Below are 16,976 nucleotides of genomic sequence, written 5' to 3'. Positions count from 1 at the left end.
GTGTCCTGGCAAAGAAATTTGACCTTCATTCAGTAGGCAATATAGAACAATTCAAGATTTTTGAGCAAAGAAATAACCTTATTAGAGCAATGGCAGTTGTATGAAAGATATATTAGAAGAGTGGATACAGGAACTACAGGGAAGAGGTTCTTTGGCCTACCCGACAGGAATGATTCCACATTTGATTAACTTACCTACATACCAGAAAGTCCATGTGGGTGCGTTAACTTCACTTAGGCAAGGAATGCAATGCTCTCCTGATCATAATCAGAGTAGCAAATTTCATATACAAGTATGCAATGTTTAAAAAAAATGTTTTTTCCTAATTACTGCATCTTTGTTAACCACTGGGGGTAGGGGGATCTGCCCAGCAACAGCAATCAGACACAACGGCACCCAGAGTTCCGTGCGCTCTGCCAGGGTATGCTTCCTACCATATGCCTGTGCCACCACCCATGTTTACCCACGGGACTGAAGAACTTGAGAGCTGCCTGTTGGTGTTCCTGTGAGTAATAACTGCCTGACTTGTCATCTTTTTAGTGTCTATGTTCCTTCTTTGTACCTCATCCATGTTCTCCTCACAGGAAGGTATTTCAAGAGAGAGTATATGTGGTAGCAAGGAACTATACTAGTGTGATAATAGTGGAAATAAAGAAGGAAAAGATATGAAAAATGTGGAAGTGGAATCCACAAAACCTAGTAAGTGAATATGTAAAATAACCTGCAGGTTACCAATACAGGAAACTGAGTTGATGATGGTGTCAGAGGCAGAGATAGTCAAACCACAAAGAGGTGGTGGTGGGAGGGAGAATAATGAGCTTCATATTGGATATATTTAGCCTCAAGAGCTTGTAAGACATCCAGGTAGGGATGTTCTATGGAACATGTTCTCTAGTAATCAGTGCTAGAAATACCTGGGTTTGGGGTTTGGTATCATGCTTGGAGGCAACTAGGTGGCTCAGTAGATAGAGTGTTGATCCTGGAGTCAGAAAGACTTGAGTTCAAATTCAGCCTCAGATATTTACTAGCTGTGTGCCTCTGGGCAAGTTACTAACCTCTGTTTCCTTTAATCCACAAGAGGAGGAAATGGCAAACCATCGCAGTATCTTTACCAAGAAAACCTCATGCCTAGTTTTGACAAAATATGCTCCATGGGATCCTAAGGAATCAGACATGATTGGACACAGTATCATTTGTTTAGAAGTAGTAGTTAAGGTCGCAAGAGTGAATTGGATTATTGAGAAAAAAACTGTATCGTAGAGAGAGAAGAAACATAAAAAGACCAATAAAAGAAGGAAAATTGGGAGACTATTAAAGTAGAATACAAAGAAGTAGGAGAGGCGGACAACATTTTATTTAAAGCAGTAAGTCAAACCAAAAGCATCTATTAATTTTCTATTGTGGCACTGTTCTAAATTCTAGATATAAAGAAAGGCAAAAACTGGTCCTTACTTTCAAGGAGGTCACAGTCTAATGGTAGAGAAAACACAGAAACAGCTCTATATAAATAGAAGATACGTACAAGACAAATTGGAAATACACCCCAAAAGGAAGGCACTAGCATTAAGGGATACTTGGAAAAGGTTTCTGGCAGAAGGTGAGTTTACCTAGATCCAAGAAACCAAGAAGTATGAGAAGTGAAAGTGAAAGTAATGGGATTTGGTAATTAGGAAGCCAACAGCAAACTTATAGAAAGCAGTTTCTGTATTGTGAATGGAAGCCAATTATAAAGATTTGATGACAGAATAGACAGCGAAGAAGTGCTATTGGATTTAGATAACATTTTAAGAAGATACACACATATACACACACACACACACATAAAAATATTATATATATATATTATACTATGTATCACAAACAAAATGCTGCAAGGTGAGATAGCAAGAGATAGCCCATTTACAATAACTGTAAAAAGTATAAAATACCAGGGAGTATACCTGCCAAAAACAAACCTAGAAACTACATAAATAAAATTATTTTAAATGTTTTATACAAATAAAATCAGATCTAAATAATTGGAAAAATATTAATTGTTTATGGGTAGGCAGGGCCAATGTAGTAAAAATGAAAAATTTTACCTAAATGAATTTATATATGCAATGCCAAACCAATTAAAATACTAAAAATTATTTTACTGAATTAGAAAATAACAAACTTCATTTGAAAGAACAAAAAGTCAAGAATATCAAAGGAACTAATAAAAAAAGATGAAGGGAAAAGGTCTTAAACTATAAGACAGTAATTATGAAAAGTATCCAATATTAGCTAAGAAATAGAAAGGTAGATCAATGGAAAAGTATACATAGAATTTACAGTAGCAAATACATATAGTAACCTTGTATTTGACAAATGCAAAAACTTAAGATTTGGGGATAAGAATTCATTATTTAGTCAAAATTTTTGGGAAAACTGGAAAGCAGTATGGCAGAAATTGAACACCATTTACCAAGATAAGGTCAAAGTGGATATATGACCTAGATATAAAGAGAGATATTAGAAGAAAACTAGAAGAACATGGAACATACTATTTATCAGACTTGTAGGTGGTAAACAATTTATGAATAAAAAAGAGATAGAGAGCAGAGTAAGGTATAAAATGAATAATTTTGATTATATTCAATTAAAAGATCAGAAGGAAAGTAGAAAATTGGAGAATATTTTTATAGATAAAGATCTCAGATAAAGGTCTCATATCTCAAATATATAAAGAACATTGTCAAACTTACAAGAATAAGCATCATTCCCCAATTGGTAAATGGTCAAAGGATGTGAGCAGGCATTTTTCCATTGAAGAAATCAAAACAATTTATACTCACATGAAAAATGCTCTGAATCATTATTTATTAGAGAAATGCACATTAAAACAACTTCAAGATATCATTTTATACCTATCAGATTGGTTAAAATGATTGAAATGGAAAGCAACAAATATTAAAGGGGATGTGGAAAAACTGGGACTCTAATTCATTGTTGGTGGGATTGTAAACAGATCCAAGCATTTTGGAGAGCAATCTGGAATTATTCACAAAAAGGTATTAAACTGCCTATGTTCTTTAACTCAGTAATATCACTACTAGATCTATTCCAAAGATGATTAGCGACAAAGGAAAAGAACTTCTATGTTCTAAAATATGTATAGCAACTCTCTTTGTGGTGGCAAAGAAAACTGGAAGAATCATTTTGAGGGACAAAGTCAGTTTGACTATTATAAATACCCAATCCCTAGGTTAAAAGGGGAAAAAATGGGGGAGGCAGAGAAATTTACATGGTAACTTTATTATATATTTGGAGGGAGCAGCAAGTTGTACATAATAGATTTGCAGTTTCATATGCAATCATCTTTTTAAAAACTATACTGTATTATAGAAATGCTTGTTTTATTCCATAAATTAAAAACAAAATAAATAAAAAATATTAAAAAAATAAATTTGCTAGTGAAAGGGAGTCTGTTAAGATATGGAATAATACCTGGAATGGCTAGAAAAATCAAAGGAAGGCTTTTTTTTAAGGTTTGGGGAGACAGTGATTTTAGTAGATAGCTAGAAGTAGCTAATATTAGGGCGAGATTGAATTTTCATGAGAGATAATATGACTTCTTGAACAAGATCCTGGAGAAAGTAGGATAAAATGGGAGTAAAGGAAGAGATAGATTGGCGTTGGTGAAAAATGGAGATTTCCCTTCTTTATAAAGGGAAGAAGAGAGAGTGACAATAGAGAGGTTTGAGAAAAGAAGGAAAGGAGCTGGGGAAGCTCACTAGGTGGCTTGAATCTCCTCAGTGAAGGAGAATATGGCTACTATGGGTGTGGTAAATGGGGATGTGGTAGAAGATGAGAGGAAAGGAGGAAAGGTTTGTAATATCTGCTAGGGGGAATGAAATCAGGAACAGGATAGGTAGGAATAGAACTTTGGGGCATCAATGAGGCCCCTACTGATGCTAGTTACATACCATGAATTTGTTATGGGAGAAATTAGTTCAAAGTTGTGACTCTTGTAGAAGACTCAAGAGCTCTGGAGAAAGAGCAGGAAAATTTGAATGTTGCCCAGAATCATAGATCAGGAATGGTAGAAGGTCAGGGGGGGACAAAGAATTCTCAGGTGGAAGTTAGAGAAATATTAAAATAGCGAGTCATGGAGTCAAAGGCAGGTATGAAGGCAAGTGAAACCAGAGGTGAGAGAGATGGATGGAAGAACACAGATTGGTCAGGGGAGCGAGGGTCATGATGGGAGAAAGGAGTGGAATTAGTGTTATTGAATGCAGGATATGATCAGAGAGTAAAATTTCCAAGATGCAGATATTAGAGTTGACGCAATTCTGAAAGCTCATGAGATCTAAGATAAGACTGTGGCATTGAGTGACTGAAGCAGGATAGAGGAGATCATTGGAGTAAGAGAGTATGAGAAATTCTCATTGTTGGAGAACTCATCAACTTGATTATTGAAATTCCTAAGGATAAAGGAGAGAAGAGGATACGAAAGTCATTTACAAAGTTGGGGAAAAGACCTGAAAGTCAGCAGATGACATGTGACGAATGAAAGCAGGCACTGGATAGGTAAGAATAGAACTGTTGGGCTTCAGTGAGGCCCCAGCTGGTGCTAGTTATCACATACATACTTACTATGGTCACTGACTACTGTTTCTTGTGTACCTAATATATCACACTGAGCACCACTCTATTTCTTAGCCAGTACCTGATTGTTTGATAATTACAGCTTTATAATATAATTGGAGATCTATTGTGACTAGACTACCTTCCTGGCAAAGATATTGGAGTGGTTTACCATTTCCTTCTCCAGCTCATTTTACAGATGAGAAAACTGAGGCAAATAGGGTCAATGACTTGTTCAGGGTCATGCAGCTAGTAAGTGTCTGAGGCTGGATTTTAAACCTGGGTTTGATTTCCCATTCTCACCCTAACATTGGCTGTGCAACTCTGGGCTTCTCACATTAATCCTCTGAGTCTCCATTTTATTATCTTTAATAAATACTTGCGTTATTTATTTCACAGGGTTGTTGTGAAGTTGAAATGAGATAGTGTGGAGAGGAAGAGAGAGAGATCTTTGTATCTATATCAGTCTTGATATTTGTATAGATATTGATATTGGTGAAGAAATCAAGACAGAGATTGATATTGATATAGGTGATTTAGGAAGAGGGAGAAAGGAAGAGAGAAGCAGAGTGAAAGGAGAAGGGAGTGGAAGAGAGGAGAGTGAGGGAGAAGGAGGGAGAAGGAAGGAGGAGGGAGAGAAGAGGGGAGGAGAGGGAGTGAGAGGGATGGAAGGAGAGAGAGGGAGAGCTGTTTAAATCTGGGAAAACAGATGGTATAGAAAAAAAGGATGCTGAACACCTGAGTTTAATCCCTAGTTTTGATACTTATTACTTGGCTTAGCTTAGGCAGGGAATGTAACTTTTCTGAACTTCAATATCTTCATCTCAAAAGAAGATGCTATGTGTACTATTCATCCCACGGTGCTTTGCAAGGAATTCTCTATAAATTGGAACTATTATAATTTTCACTTCATCTATATCACATTTTATTGAAATGGTCAGTTGATACTCTCCCATGCCCACTCTAAGTCTGGTTGCCCACCACTGTGGGGAAAGTGGACTCTTAAGAGTGATCAGATCCTGCTAGAGCTAAGACTTTATTAAAGAACTTAAAACAGACTACTAAGCCAATTATCTCTGTTCCTATAACTTGAAGTCTGTCTTGTTTGCCCTTGCAGGGATCTCCCAGAGACATCTATCATTAAAGTAACCATCAGGGACAATGCTTCCTCTGAAGAAGATAAAACAACCTAGCAGAAGCCAATGGCAAATCCCAAGTCTGGTCCAGGACATATGATATTGAAAACATGCCAAATAAAAAAGAATACCACCTTAGATAAGAGTCAGAAAAATTTCAAGAATGCCATTGCAAATTTCTTTGTTTTCTCTTGCTGAACAAATTCTTTAGGAAGGAAGAAAAGGAATAATTATGTATATAGCACACACTAAGTGCTAGAACTATTAAGTGCTTTACAAATATCTCATTTCATCCTCACAACGACCCTGTGAGGTGGATGCTATTATCATCCCCATTTTACAGTTAAGGAAACTGACATTAAGGAACTTGCTAAGAGTCACAGGTAGGAAGTATCTCAGGTCTTTCTGACTCCAGGTCCAGAATTCTCTACACTGAGCTTCCATCTGCCTCTTCAGATTTAAACTACTTTGTGTCTATCTCCCGAACCCTGATGATAACTTCCAGACTATGCCATATAAATATTTAGAAATGAGAAGGAAAAGACATACATAGTTTCTGGAAGTAACATAAGGTTCAGTGCCCTGAACGCTGGGAAAACCTTATGTGCAACTGGGCAAGAGACAGAGAGTCTGCAGATGATGACAATCGATAAAACAGTCAATGACCACAGATTATCCATAGTGCTTCTTCCATAGGAGGGAGGACTTAGATGGATTGCAAAGTGTCATCAAATAATTAAACTTTTTAGAATTTGTATGGCTTTGGAAATTTAACTTAGAGAGATGACTAATATGAAGAATTCAGGGAAACTTGGATTTCTGTGAACTGATACAGAGGAAAGTAAACAGAAAAAAAGAATAATTTATAAAATGGCCACAGTAATGTGAAAGATATAACATTAAAAGACTTCAGAACTTGATCAAAGTGGTGAAAAATAACAATTTCAGAATATTAATAATGAAGGATGCTTCCTACCTCTTCCCAGGGATCAACTAGAGGTGCAACATGAGGAAGACATTTTCTGACCTAATCATTTGGTTGACCTGTTTTTGTTTTACTATATTTGTTTGATGCAAGGGAGGTCTCTATTTGGGTGCAAAGTGACAATGATGTATTAAATAGAAAAATAAAAAAGTTATCTTTTAAAAAAAAAATAACTTGTGAACCTGGACTCATGCTATGGTGAAGGTTTTACTCTCTTTAAAGAAACTTGCTGACAATGGAGGGAGGGAAATGTCAGTTTCAGGAGAAAACAATGATTTTTTTCTCACTCTTTGAAAAGTTTCACAATTGAGTCATTCAAGATGTTTAATGGTTGATGGAAACAATTGTTCCTATTTGTGTTTTCTTTTATCTTTTGCTCCAGTTGAAGTAATGGCTTAATGTCCCTCTCATTAAAGACAAGCAAACCTCCACAAAAAGATCCCACCTCCAGCAGCACAGTTTCTTCAGTTAAAAATGATTCCTCTGGGCTGCAAAAGCTTAGGGGTGAAACTGTTTGGTTTCATTTAGGCCCTAGGTATAGATTAGGGTGAATGGTTTTAAAGGAGCATTAGAGTCAATTCACTAAAATTGAAGCTAAAGAAGAAATTACTTTTATTTTTTTTTTTTTACTAGATTGTATTGAGACAATGAAATACTTTTTTTCCTGTGGTATAGAAGCTTCTCTATCCAGGTTCATTCAGTTCAATCCAACTGTTTGATGGAAAAATTATTTGTAGAGAAAAAAAGGAAAGAAAAAGAGAGAGTGGAAGGGAGGGAGGAAGGAAGGAAGGAAGGAAGTTCATTGTTAGATAGGGGAAAAAAGCTAGCAGGAAGAAAAAGAGAATAAAGTTTCTAGCATTGAGCTAGTGCCCCAGACATTGATAATGTTTAATATAAAATTTTGGAATAATCTCTTTGTTCTCTCTGAAGCAAACTCAGAGGGTGCCTCTTCCTATGTCAGCAAAAGCCAGCCAAGGCCAATTCTACACTTCTTGAGGAGACCTTTAACCTAAGACACTATATCTTGAATAATGAGACTTTCCTTTGAATCTTATTATCTATAGACATGTACTATGTTGTGGCATGTTGATGGTAAAGAAAATATAGACATCTTAGGTTGTAATTTCTATTGAACATTGTTTACCCTTTCCTATGTCAATTATCTGTTTAGGGGAGGAAGCCTGACACTTACTAGTGGTGGGGTTTCTTTCCTTATCACCGAGACATATGCTTACCCAGCCTGAAATCCCAAGGCCTGACTAACATTGCTTTGTTAATTGTCCTGTCTTACTGAATTTATGATTTGCTTAATTAGGAGAGTTTCTTTCTCATGGCAAATGTACTTAAGACAGATGATTTCTGTACTAGGTAGTCAGAGTCACCTCTGACTCCATAGCGCTATGTAACTTTTCTTTATGGGGAATTGATTAATTAATTAAATCATAAAATGTATGCATTTAGCCATGTTGCTTTTTCTCTAACCAAGTTTTCAGGTCAACAGTTATGGCGCCCAAACATGGATTGGAACTGAGGAACAGGACAGACATTGCCTCATTTCTCCAACGCCAGGACTTCGGCGCCAATAGGAACCGTTTTTCCTAGAGTCCTGGGCCTTGACGGGGTCGGGGTAAGTCCTTCCATTCCCAGCTTCCAAAGAACTCTCACTTTAAATTCCCTATTAAAGGAAATTCTGAGGACTGGAGACCAACTCGCATTAAATCTCTCTGTATTACTTAGGTCTCCTCTGACGATCGATCTCAGGAAACTTAGTACAGGTATTGCTAGCACTAGTGTCAATCACCTAAAGATAGCCCTAAATTATGTTGGCCACCACAGGGCTCTTTTGGACCGGTCAAAGTTACTTTATCTTACAACCAAAGTAAGAAAGGCCAACAAAACAACTAGCCAATAGCGAGAATGTTTCATCTTGGGCTTGCTGACTTGGCTGAGAGAGAACAAAAGACAGGAAGCATCTTCCCTGTAAGGCTGGGAGCTGCTTCAGCACCTAGCATGTCCTGGCAAAAATCCTTTCTTCTTCAAGGGCTCCAGCATGTCCTTCCCTTCACTACTTCCGTCCTATTCCTTGCCCCCTTTCCCCCCTCCCCCTTCCCTTGAAGGCCTCTGATCTGGGGAAACTGACGGCACCTAGATGCAATCTTTCCCCCTAGCCTTCCCTTACCTTAGACCTGAGGAAGGCAGCCTCTATTCAAGCCTCTGTTGCCTCCCTCCTCCCCATTCCCCATCCCTGCTTTCCCGTAAGGGCTCTGGTCCTGACGAGGACAGTTACAATCCACCTAAGAACTAAAGGCCTGAACCTATTCCCATGGGGCCTGTTCCTTTAAGACAGTCAGAAACTTTGGGGCACCAAGGCTCCCCACCCCTCCAAAGACCGCAGGGGTGCTCTGAGCAAAGGCTGCAGGATTCCCCTTTATTATCAGACCTTGGATTCTTGCAACCCCCTTTTCTCAGAATGATAATAGCTAATTCACGACGGGGATTTCTAGCAAGCTTCTAACTGCCTTCTCTCTCTGGATTGTTTTTTTGTGAGCTACGTTTGTATTTGTCCCGTTGTCAGTTTGCCTGTTGGTGTATGTCCGTGTCTGTATCATCTGTGCTGTGAATGAGTGTGTTATCTTGTAAGATTTAAGTGCAAGCAGCCAGACTTCAAGGGCTGCAGCTAGGGAAATAAACAAACAAAACTTTGAGACTTTTCCTTGTCATTCTGGTCTGGCCAACCTGGAATTACAATGGAAAGTTAGATCATCTTAGGTAAAATCATTTTAGCAGATTTGTATGTTGTGAAATTAATAAAAAATATTTTGGGAACTGATCATTTGAAATAACTCCTAAGACTGTGAGTAGCCCACCTTTCTAGGTACAGCTTGGAAATGCCACCTAGGTCCTAGACATTCCGCCCACCCTGTCCCAGCACCTGCATACCGCCTTGGGCTCAGTAAATTCTGCTGCTGTGGGGGATTGGTAAACGTGGAAGAATCAGGCCTGTAGCGAGCATTCTCTAAACTCTGCCTGCGAAAGTCACCACTGGGACATCAGTTTCTCTGCTCTTGGTAAGCTTCACTTCTCCGTTCAGTTGCAAAAAGTATTTTATCTCTATTTGACCCATTTTCTGATTTGTAAAAATAATTATGCTTGTTGTTATGGGATCAAAATGATAAAATGATTGTAAAATGGTTAACATAATGACTGGTATGTGTTACATTATTATCTCTCCACGGTAATTGTTATCTTCAAAGTGGTTTTAATTGCTGAGTAGTAAGATCAATAATTTCTGGAAATGCAAATTACACCATCTGCAGTTATTGTTGTGTTAAACCTATATTTCTAGTATTGTATTTCTGAATTTCTCTTAGATTGTGAAAATTAAGTGACCACTATAATCTAGAAATAGTGTTAGACAAAGCAATTTTTAATTTGAATTTTGTTGAAACTAAAAGATGTTGGGAAAATTGTGTAACACCAGTTATGTTACTTTATCAGCCCTGCTAACCTTGTCTTTTAATGTTTTGTAACTGTCATTTAGAAAACCAGGTATTTTCACCCTTGTCTGTTGAAAAAGTTAAAGCTAAACAATTTGGCTATCTTCTATGAAGTTGTAGGATTGTTAACTAAGTTATTTGGGATTACCGTTTTAATGCTGAAACCTAACATTGTTAAGTGATTCCTGTGTATGGAAAGGAGGGAATGGAGTGAAAATTTTATTTAGATTCCCTCTGCCCATTCAGAACAGTCCCACAATGGAGTGAAAACTTTATTTAAATTCCTTCTGTTCATTGAGAATAGTCCTCCCATTCCTGTGGGTGAGATCATCAGTCCTAGTAAAGGAATTTGGTTGGTTAATGCAAATTCTAAACAATGAATATTACTTGCACAGAAGTTGTAATAGATAGAGAGAATTTTTAATAATTGGCTTTTACATCAGTAAAGTTTTAAATCTGAGAAGGAAAGATGTTAAATGGAATCCCTTTATGTGTGTGTGTCCTGGTAAATCTTTATTGCTTATTGTAACTCCATAAGAGTGGAAATAACTGTTATCTGACTCTAAGCTGTGATTAGTGAAACTTGCTGTTTAAGGTTAAAGGCATTTGGGACCATAACTATTTTTGGTTTTGAGTTTGAATTTGGGTGTAGTTGTCTGCATTAAATCCATATCTGAGACAAATGCCACAAGCTACTCAGAGGGAATGTGATCCTGTACCGTTAACAGGTGAAGTTTGTATCTGGAAAGGGAACACCGAGGGGACAATTCTAAACTCAATCTAGGATGGGCTCCCCCGGCTCAGTTTCCCTATTGTGTTCCTTTAAAAAGGAATGTTTTTCACCTGACTATTCCTGAGTCTGGCTATGAAACAGATACTGCATGATTGGAGAATTTCACTCCTATCTGAATTCAAACAGAGTAAAGGATGTTTTATCCTGTCATATTTGGTATGTCACATGTCCCTGCTTTTTCCTTCTGTAGCAGATTTCTGTGGTCAATAACAAGTGACCAGCAAAACATGTGAGCCTTTTGTGTAATCTTACTGGGAAATCTAATATTATTTTTATCTGAAATTAGAATATATGCAGAAGTTTATGTAAACTACTTAAGACTCATCTTAAGATGTTCCCATTGTTTAAAAGGATTTTAAAAGCAACAGTGTTTTTCTGTGAGTCAGTCATTTATATCTAAGAATACTGTAATAATTAAGAATTCAGTTTGTTATAATACTTTGGAAATTCATATTACTTAAGAACATTTTTGTAACAACTCAGCTTTAATGAATTCCAGTTTTAAAGGTTTATTTTTGCTTAAGAAAGAAAAAAAAAGAGATATCAAGCATTTTAAAAGTTTCCGACTAATTTTCTTCATAAGAGTTTAGTGAACATTAGAGTAAATTTTAAACTGTTTTTAAAGAAGGGAAATACTTTTAGAAGAAATGTTTTGAAAAATCATGTGTGATTCTTAGAAGGCCTACTAAAGCTTCAAAATATGTAGTCATTCTATGGGCTAAGTTAGAGTTAAAGTTTGCGTTTGAATTTATTATGTAAAAGTTTTAATTCCTGAAGTATCTCATTCTTCCAGAGTGAGTATAATTAGGGAAGAATAACAACTTGAGAAACAAAGACATAATTCCATCAAACTATAAATTTAGTCATTAACCTCTTTGTTTTGTTTAAGCTGGAATGAGATTCCAGTACAGTTATGCTAGCAAAAAGTAATAACTTCTGAGCTATCTTGTCTTATGATTAAAATGTAAAAGCAAGTGGAAGAACAGGATTGAGAGATTTGGAAAGACAAATTAAGTTCTGCTTGAAACTATGAAAGTTAGATAAATTTTAAGTATAAATATGGATTATCTTAACCCCTGTTGCTCCTAGATAGTTGTTCTGGATACTTTTGTGTCAGTTTCAGATGGTTTAAAGAGTGAGGAAGTATTTATCTGAGGGATACCAGCCAATATTGATTTGCTATATAAGACTGGGACTGCAATTTACTATTGTTTGAAGTTCTGATTACAGGAATACTTGTCTAAGTTATCATAAAGCCAATTGACATGTGCTGCAGGCTAATGGTGGATGCTTGGAAAGGTTTTGAAGACGACCTTGGACACGGCCTAGGTAGGATCTTCCTAACTTTATTTCCCAGATGTGCTATTTCCTTTCTGAAAAAGGAAATTCCCCACCTGATTACCTCTAAGCCCTGCTTTCAGCACCTGGTAACCTCATGATTACATGTCAGATAATGCCTTATTCCTGGAATCAACCAGAACTAAGGAGATCCTTTCCTTCTGTTAACATTGTCCCTCTTTTTCTTTTATAGCAAATCTTTATAATCAAGAAGTTCTGAAAGTACAATACTAAGTCTATCAAATAATAAATGGAAATTGGAGCATCTCTGAGTTATTATAATGGGGTGCAGGAATGAATAGCTTACAACTTTAACCTATTTTCCTGGCCAAATAAATAAATATAATATAGAGATAACGTCGAGGAAATGATTAGATCAGGCAATAAGACAAAGATGTAATGTGATAGATGTCTGATTAAATAGAGTAGCAAATTTTGAGGAAAAACAACAGGATTAGCCTGATTCCTCTAAGAATCATATGCAAATGGATATGATTGACTTCTAAAATTTGTCATGCTTTTGATAATAAGATCTCAAATTTGGATTTTTGCATAAAATTTGTATAGGATAGTCGTAAAAGTAAATGAAATTATATCTTCTCCATTAAAATATCTGTCCAATAAGTTAAAAGGCAGATGAGTTCATTTTATAGTTGAACCCTCACATTTTGAAAGATTCTTATTCCAGGTACAAGATTTAGGTAAAGATAGAAACAGCAAATAATGTGAACTGAAATTTTCTGAAATTTCAAAAGTGGAGAAGAAATTTTAAGTAATTGTACCAATTTATATTGTCTGAAATATCTGGGAACTTCTAGATCTAAACCAGAAAAGCAGAATTCTCTTTTTGAACTGTCCCAAGAATAAAACCTTTTGTCAAAGAAAAGATATCTAGGTATCAGATAACTACATGAGAAATCTGGGATTCAAAGTTTTGTTTAAATGAAAATTAAGAATGGATTACTGGGATACAAGGAACTTAATGTTAATTAACATTGAAATAATAATTGCATTGATTTGTATGGTTCATGTTTAATTGTCTTGTTTATATTGGTGACATGTAAATCTCCCTTCCAAAACTAGTCTATTGTGAGCCATCTAAGTTTTAATCTGTACCTGACAATGTAAAAATGCAATTTGTGAACTGTAAAAAAAAAAAAAAAAAAAAAAAAACTTCATTGTGTCATTTGAACCTTGCCCTGCATGGCTGGGAAACTGAATTATTGCTAAGTGCCTTTAGCCATGTTAACTATGTTGTTTTGTTTCATCTCAGTTATCAAACCATGTTTTCTGGGAGACTCTGTCAAGTTTTCTGTATAGACTCTTGGATCCATCTGTCACCTCCATTGCTCCTGCTCCTGAGTGGATCATGCCCTCCAATTTTGAAGAAGCCTGAAGAAGATGCCATCAGACATAGACAACTTTCCCAAGAGCCTGGACCAGATTTGCATGAAAAGTAAACTCTCACACTACTGGTTATTTAGAGGTTTTTTTTCATATCTTTGTTGGTCTACAGGCGAAGCCTTCAGCTTGCCTTTGACCAAAAGGAGGGAATGATAATGTTTAATATAAAATTTTGGAATAATCTCTTTGTTCTCTCTGAAGCAAACTCAGAGGATGCCTCTTCCTATGTCAGCAAAAGCCAGCCAAGGCCAATTCTACACTTCTTGAGGAGACCTTTAACCTAAGACACTATATCTTGAATAATGAGACTTTCCTTTGAATCTTATTATCTGTAGACATGTACTATGTTGTGGCATGTTGATGGTAAAGAAAATATAGACATCTTAGGTCGTAATTTCTATTGAACATTGTTTACCCTTTCCTATGTCAATTATCTGTTTAGGGGAGGAAGCCTGACACTTACTAGTGGTGGGGTTTCTTTCCTTATCACCGAGACATATGCTTACCCAGCCTGAAATCCCAAGGCCTGACTAACATTGCTTTGTTAATTGTCCTGTCTTACTGAATTTATGATTTGCTTAATTAGGAGAGTTTCTTTCTCATGGCAAAATGTACTTGAGACAGATGATTTCTGTACTAGGTAGTCAGAGTCACCTCTGACTCCATAGCGCTATGTAACTGTTTTCTTTATGGGGAATTGATTAACTAATTAAATCATAAAATGTATGCATTTAGCCTGTTGCCTTTTCTTAATAAAGTTTTCAGGTCAACAACATACAAAACAGAAGAAAGTTCCCCAGTCACTGACCAAACAAAACCTACTCTGTCTTCTATCTCTGGGGACGTGACAATGAAGAATTATCCAGGCAACCTTCCTGAGTATCTTCTTTGTGGATGGCCATCAGAATGCCTGTTTCATCACAATGCCAATAAAAGAGTAGCACCTCAGGTCCAGGTACTTGATTCAAGACAGTCAGTGAAATAGGCAGTTCCACAGGAAAGTGCTCAAGTCCTACTTGACTTGAGAGGCAGAATGCAAACTTACAAAGCAGTGCATGATAATCCACATGACAAAAAGATTCTTCATTTGACAAGATTTACTGCAGGACTCTCTTAAACTGCCTCTCTGCTACTGCTGTGTTAAAAATCATACATGATTTATTTAAAAATGCAATGTATACACAATCTTGTAATAACTAACACTTATAGTGATGGGGTTCAGACTCTGGGAGCCTCCTTGACCTCCCCTTGAATCTTCCCACTTAATCTGGCCTTTCTTACTCAAATCTAATCTTCCCTTTTGTTCCGGCAGTCCCTGGAAGTCCATGGGCTTTATCATTCTGCTCTGGTCTCTGTTGCACCCCCCACCCTTGATCCCACCAAAACCCCATTCCCCAGGCTGCCGACCACTCCCATCAAGATCTGTATCCATTCCCATACTGCCCCTATCAAGATCTCTGGATTGCCCCACCTGCTTCCCACCCAAACCCTCCACTATCTGATATCTCCTGATAGCCTCCAGCTGTTTCCAGCCTTTGACCCTCCTTGGATTCCCTCTTTGGACTTCTCCTCAAGACCCTCCCTAAACCCCTCCTCCCATCACCCTGGGCTACCAGACCACCTCCCCAGATCCCTCCTATACTCTTTTCTGTATTTAGTTCCATCTCGCCTCCATGAAGGCGCTCAGATTCAATTCAACTCAGACTCTGTCTAACTGGGATTCTATCTGGCCCACTTGTGAATACAAGCATCACAAATGCTTAGGTTCCTTAAGAGGCAACCCAATTTGGTGAAGCTTTAATAAACTTTGTTCTCTTTGGCTTTAAGAAGGCTTAAGTCAAATTCCTTCGAGCACGATCCGGACTGTCGGTATTTTGGGGTTCCCTATCACCCCTGAACCTCGTCAGTAGTGGTTCTCATGCGTATTAAGGATTACAAAGTATTTTACATATTTTTTCTTTTAATCCATAGTGATGTATGTATTTATTCTCTAAAGTGAGGTACAGAGACAAGTAAAAGGGGGATTATGGGTGTGAGAATGAAAGGAAGTTTCTGAAAAAAGGAAGACAAGAAATATTTTAAAGCAAGGAAACAGAGAAGTGGTCAATAGACATCTAGGCCCAGCTAGAACCCATTTTGGGCAAGGTAAGGAGCAATAAATATCTGTGCAAGGAACCGGTAATGAAATGAAATAAAACAGTTGTTTTTCAGTTGTGTCTGATTCATCCTGACTCCATATGGAGTTTTTCTTGCAAAGGTTACTTGAGTGGTTTGCCACTTCCTCCCCAGTAGATTAAAGCAAACAGAGGTTAAGTGACTTGCTTAGGGTCACACAGCTAGTCAATGTCTAAGAGAAGCAATGAGATTCTGAAGTAGGATGTTGTTTACATAAATGGAGAGAAGAAAACAAATGGTGAGAAATGTTATGGAGGTAAAATCTACAAGACGTGGCAACTGTTAGAATATGAGTGGGGAGGGCAATGGAAAGTATCAAGGGTGATTCCAAGGTTGTCAACCTGTGAGACTGTGAAGATAGTGGTATCCTTAACGGAGATGGGAAAATTAAAAGGAGGGGTGGCTTTAAGTGAAAATATAGTGAGTTTTGCTTTAGACATGTCAAATTTGAGATATTTGTGAGGTGTTTTGTCCATCAATGTAGCTGATACTCTGAGAGCATGTTTCCAATATGGAAAGGATGAAAGAGAGCAAAGAATGGAGACTTCAAAATTCAAAAGATCCAAACAAACCCATGATTTATCGAGAGAGGAGAGGAGAGGAGAGAGGAAAAAGGAGGGAGGAAGGGAGGGAAAGTGGGGAGGAGAGAGAAGAGTGAGGAGGGAAGGGGAGGAGAGAGGAGAGGAGAGGAGAGGTGAGGAAAAGAAAGAAAATTGCTCAATATCTTTAATGAAAGATCTGGGAAATAGAAGTGTCAGAGGAAATATGTGAGTATAAATGCCTGTTAGCACAGGGTTCTGGGTCATCGTCATGCAGCAGTGACACATCTAAAATGTGGATGGAGTTATAAAGTTCTTGCAGTGCTAGAAACCCAGAATATATCCTGTCTTGTCTTATATCAGGGTTGAATATTCTCTACATGAAAAAATTTTCTGTCACAGTGTAACTTGAAGTCACATATGACATATGGCTCAAAGGAAGGTGGTCATCCAATTGTGTGGTAGCAGCCTTTCTTCAAAGTAAATCTCTCATATCTC

At 37.3% G+C, this 16,976-nt stretch overlaps 1 long non-coding RNA gene across 3 annotated transcripts; it reads left to right on the top strand.

Annotated features, from left to right (window-relative positions):
* The first annotated feature begins 265 nt into the window (after positions 1 to 265).
* On the top strand, positions 266 to 16,551 carry LOC140501566 (uncharacterized). Of its 3 annotated transcripts, none has more exons than XR_011966237.1 (5): positions 266 to 505; positions 8,219 to 8,359; positions 9,608 to 9,800; positions 12,241 to 12,351; positions 13,634 to 14,490. It is a non-coding gene; the product is annotated as an uncharacterized lncRNA (long non-coding RNA). The 3 variants fall into 3 exon arrangements; XR_011966238.1 differs by lacking the exon at positions 12,241 to 12,351 and adding an exon at positions 14,523 to 16,551 and having other exon boundaries at positions 277 to 505; positions 13,634 to 13,816; XR_011966236.1 differs by lacking the exon at positions 12,241 to 12,351 and having other exon boundaries at positions 281 to 505.
* Positions 16,552 to 16,976: the final 425 nt, after the last annotated feature.

Source organism: Notamacropus eugenii, chromosome 4 (assembly GCF_028372415.1).
Source record: "Notamacropus eugenii isolate mMacEug1 chromosome 4, mMacEug1.pri_v2, whole genome shotgun sequence".
NCBI lineage: Eukaryota > Metazoa > Chordata > Mammalia > Diprotodontia > Macropodidae > Notamacropus > Notamacropus eugenii.
Note: the sequence above shows the minus strand (reverse complement) of the source record. Positions and strands in the feature narration are given on the sequence as shown.